We start from the raw sequence: 5,430 nt of genomic DNA, 5'->3' as shown, positions 1-5,430 counted from the left end.
ATGGCCTGAAACAGTCTCTCAGGTTAAATTTTAAAAGACCGGTGGCTGAGGAAGAAGTCAATTCAGATGGTTGGGGGGTGGCGGGGGTTAGGATTTTATTTTTGATTTACAAGTCCTATAAAAGTGCATAAATTTTAAGAAACAAGTGTTGTGCCTGATGTATGGACCACAAAAAGAGTTCTCCAAACTGTCCAATGCCATAACCAGAGACATTTGAACGACAAATCAGGATGAGAAGTTGATGTTTCCACACTGCAGACAGCTTTTCCCAAGATGTCAGAATAAGTCTTCACATCATAATGAGACTCTTACCCCCTAAATGTCTATACGTTTCACTTGACAGAACCTGATCCCCAAATCCTTTGATTCCCCTAGTGGTCCATTTTATAGAGTCGGCACTCTGCTTTAATTTAACCCAGTCCTAACATGCTACTCAAAGACTACAAGAGGTCTCATTCAATTCCCCCATAAGTTTTTGATTTGTTTAGCTGGTGGCCCTTAAGCTTGGGATCTTGGTTCAAAACCATTGTACAAACTAAATTTATTATACTATTGCTAATTATAGCTGGGTGTAGTGGCTCACGCCTGTAATCCCAGCACTTTGGGATGCCAAGGAGGGCAGATCACTTGTGGTCATGAGTTCTAGACCAGCCTGGCCAACATGGTGAAACCCCGTCTCTACTGAAAATACAAAAATTAGTTCGGCGTGGTGGTGAGCACCTGTAATCCCAGGTACTCAGGAGGCTGAGGCAGGAGAATTGCTTGAATCAGAGACATGTAGGTTGCAGTGAGTCGGGATCAGGCCACTGTACTTCATCCTGGGCAACAGAGCAAGAATCCATTGCAATAAAATAAAATAAAATAAAACAAAATAAAATAAAATAATAAAACAATTGCTAATTATTTTTGGATTATGATCTCTGAGCTCTGTTCTTGTTGCCTGTCTAATATTTGTTAAGCCAGTTCTCCCAACAGGATAATGTTGGCCTAGTGCTTCAAGATGATTGCTAATACAGATGGGACTAACATGATGAAACTTGATGCTGAGTCTTGTGCCAAAATGCAGGGAAGCCGCATTCAGAGAGGTAACAATATACTATATACAATAATAGATAGGTTTTGTACATACCAATAATAACCATTTAGAAAACCAAATTGAGAAAAATTACACTTATATAGTGACAAATATACATAAAATATCTAAAACCAGATGATTGGAGCAAGACAGCAGGTAGATCCCATGCCCCACTCAACATTCCATTGAACTGGGAAGAAATGTTTTCAAGGGTCAATTCTTAACAGTAGAGGAAAATAGGAAAACGGGTCAGTGGTCCACCAGAAATATTGAGGCATTCCTGGGAGATAGAGTAGATGGGATCAGACTAATAGAGAAACCCAAGGAGACAAGACCACAGCTCAAATCACTGTAGGAAAGAGATGCTGTTTGTTTTTTGAGACAGAGACTTACTCTGTCACTCAGGCTGGAGTTCAGTGGTGTGATCTCGGCTCATTGCACCCTCTGTCTCCTGGGTTCAAGGGATTCTCCTGCCTCAGACCCCGCAGTAACTGGGATTCACAGGTGCCCACCACCAAGGCTGGCTAATTTTTGTATTTTTAGTAGAGATGAGGTTTCGCCATGTAGGCCAGGCTGGTCTCCAACTCCTGACCACAAGTGATCTGCTTGCCTCGGCCTCACAAAGTGCTGGCGTTACAGCATGAGTCACTGCACCCGGCCAGGAGATGCTCTTTGTAACAAAGCCTATGAAAAACTCTAAACCCAGAATCAAAATTACACGGGGCAGGAAAGGACCTTAGGATAATCATCAGGTAGATGAATTTAAAAGTTCATTTAAAACATCTAAATCACTAGATTCCCCTCCAACACAACACTCAGCTTGGCTGGCAGTAGTCACTTTTGCCTCTAAGATGAAACTCTGCTAATTGTTCATTAAAGAAAGTGAAGACCTGGGCAGGTGGCTCACACTTGTCATGCCAGCACTTTGGGAGGCTGAGGCAGGAGGATTGCCTGAGGCCAGGAGATCCAGACCAGCCTGGGAAACATAGTGGATCCCATCTCTACAAAAAATACAAAATTAGCTGGGTGTGGTGGCGTTTCTCTGTAGTTCCAGCTAGTTGGGAAGCTAAAGTGGGAGAATCCCTTGAGCCTGGGAGATCGAGGCTGCAGTGAGCTGGACTTGCATCACTGTACTCCAGCCTGGGCGACAGAGTGCGATCTTGTCTTAAAAAAACACAAAAAAGTAAGGTATCAGGACTTGGTGTATCTTCAGCACTTCACAGTAACAATGAAGGAGAGAAACACATTTGTGGAGAGGGGACCATGTTAACTCATTATCTACACATGATAGTCAGATAGTCAGGAGCTTTATATACCCAAGGAGCCTAAGGAAAATGTTCCCTGTCATGACTCAGAATCTTCCAGCCATCCTTCCTTGCACCTGTCTGGAGGGCTGGGGACACTACTTATGGATCTCATCATCTCAAGGAGAAAGAAATATCAAATCCTTCAGTATCTCTTTTGGGGTACCCTCTCCTCTGTTTCCATGGAGGATAAGGCACTCAATATCTAGTAGCTGAATGTTACATTTGTGTAATACAGAACTATCTGGGATAAAATAGAATTTGTTTCCTCTGAGACACAGGTAGAGGTATGTCCACACTGACCTGGGTGGCAGCCACCTCCTCCTGCAGTGCCAGGCAGGACATGCTCACAGATCTGGGGAACCTCTGCTGCTCCTGGAGCCCAACCTCCTTCCTGGCACCCTCTCCCTCTGGTGGCTGTGACAGCCCACACTTTGCCTTGGGTCTCCCCTGCTTCTTTGCCTGACCCTCTTCTGCCCACCCTGCATATCTCTGTCTCCCACTGTCCCACCTATGACCATGATTACCTCTCCCTCCCTGCACTCTGTCTCTCCTAGGGCTCCTTGTCTGGGGTAAATGAACCCACAGTCTTTACATGGTGATTGGAAACAGAACCCGGGGTCTGTTCAATTCTCCCTCCCTCCTCCACACACACCTGTCCTCCTTAATGTTTCTGAAGTCAGTGACCTCCAAACTCAACTCGTCCTGCACCTGCCAGCTGTAGGACCTGTGACAAGATGCCTACCATCTGCCTGGGACTCTGTCTCTCATCTATCATATAGGCAAAATGATGATGGTGTCCTCCTTCCAAGGCTGGGGAGAACCAGGAGGCCAAGGTGATGGGCCACAAACAGTAAAAACAGCTCCAATCCTGCCTCCACCCGGGTCTGGTGTTTCAAGCCCCTTGTGTATGAATGGAGCTTTGATGTCTCCATTCACACACAATGATTTGTTCTAAAATAGACTCCCCTCTGCCCTTCCCTTCCCCACAACTGTTTCCCCTCTGCACCGTGCAGTGATACCTGTGAGAAAGAACTGTCCCATTCCCAAATCATCGTCCCCACCCCAGTCCCCAGGCCCTTGGTTGGTGAGACCCTTGATGGGCAGTCTCATGCTTCTGTCCAGGGGACGTTCCCACCGTTGCTCCCCTGCATGGAGACTAAGCGGACTCTTCTATTTCCCTGTCCATCACAGGGTCTACCGTGCACACATCTTCCTCATTCCTCCACATTCCCCAGATGATGATTTCATCTGTGTCTCCTCCCCCATACTCCCAAAGGGACTGTCCCAGACCTAGAACTTGAAAATCGTTCAGAGAGTGAAGGCCAAGATGCCCAACCACCTGCTGCAGAATCCTGCTCCAGGACTGAAGTGTATAGTCTCTATCAAAATAAAAACTGGAGGCCAGGTGCGGTGGCTCACACCTGAATCCTAGCACTTTAGGAGGCCAAGGTGGGAGGATCTCTTGAGCCCAGAAGTTCAAGATGGCATTGAGCTATGATCATGCCACTGCACTCCAGCCTGGACAGAGAAAGACCCCATCTCTAGAAAAAAACAGACAAACAAACAAAACCAACAGACAAAACCAACAACTGGAAACATCCTCCTCTAGAATGGTGGTCAGGAACATCTGTCTGCCTTGTTCCCTGATGTCTCTCCAGCACCTAGAACAGCGCTCAGCACGAGGATGCACTCATTAGGTTTTTGTTGAATAAATGACTCCTTTGCCGCAGCAATTCCACTTCTAAGAATCTTTCCTAAAGAAATATTCACACACGTGCACAGAGCTGTGTGCACAATAATGAGAGGAGCAAACAACTGGGGAACGTTTGCAAAGTTTTTTAACTGTCAGTGACTGATACAGGGGAATAGGATTAGGGGAGTACATGCTGAACAGGAAACAGAATGAGGGGGGCTTGAGCAGGATGCATGGCAACTGGGAAAAGCAGATGGGTGATGCTTATAGTGGTACCTGGTGTGTGTGTGTGTGTGTGTGTGTGGTGTGTAAATGCAGATGAAAAAATCCGAAATTAAACACTCAGAACTGCCCTCAGTAGTCACATCTTGGGAGAGAAGAGGGTAGTGCTGTTCTATGCAGAGAATACCTGACTATACTTGTTTTCTGAGGTAGGTGCATGGATACACAAACCGAAATATGCATTTAGTAAGTCTTCCTCATCAATAAAATTGCTAATGTCTAACAGAATGGCACACTGTAAGAAAATACAACAGAAACGCTAACATCGAAGTCTTGGCACACTAAGAAAAACGATGGTCAACTTTTCACTGTTGTGAACACTTGCTTTCGCTTCCTATACACCTGATGACGAGGGGTCCGCAGCCATGCCCATGATCATGAAAGGTCACCACGTTCTGCTTCTCATCATGGGCGTGTGTCATATCCCTGAGGCTGAGGCAAAAAGAGAGAAGGAAGGTAACTGGCAGTGAGTTCCCACTGCCCAATAACTTGGTCTCAACTCCTCCTGACCTGCAGACCCTGCACACTCCAATTCTGCCCTACCTCAGGACTTGCACACGCCTTCCATGGTTCCTCAAAGTGAACCATCTGCTCATGCCACAGTGACTTCCGAGCCTGGGTTATCAATTCCTAGGCTAGAGGAAGGTGTGGCCCGCATATCAGGGCTGACATGGGGTTTGGGAACCCAGAGCATCCTATGTAGGAAGGATCCCTGGATATACAGGGCAGGGAGTAGAAAGAGCATGGGAAGGCCGGGCACAGTGGCTCACGCTTGTAAACCCAGCATTTTCGGAGGCTGAGGCATGCGGATCACGAGGTCAGGAGTTCAAGAACAGCCTTACTAACATGGTGAAACCCCGTCTCTACTAAAAACACAAAAATTTGCCGGGTGTGGTGTTGCACATCTGTAATCCCAGCTACTCAGGAGGCTGAGGCAGGAGGGAGGTAGAGGTTGCAGTGAGCCAAGATCACGCCAGTACACTCCAGCCTAGGCGACAGAGCAAGACTCCCTCTCAAAACAAAAGAGAAAGAAAGAGAGAGAGAGAGAGAGAGAGAGAGAGAGAGAGAGAGAG

Source organism: Rhinopithecus bieti, unplaced genomic scaffold, assembly GCF_001698545.2.
Source record: "Rhinopithecus bieti isolate Rb0 unplaced genomic scaffold, ASM169854v2 scaffold_75961, whole genome shotgun sequence".
NCBI lineage: Eukaryota > Metazoa > Chordata > Mammalia > Primates > Cercopithecidae > Rhinopithecus > Rhinopithecus bieti.
Note: the sequence above shows the minus strand (reverse complement) of the source record.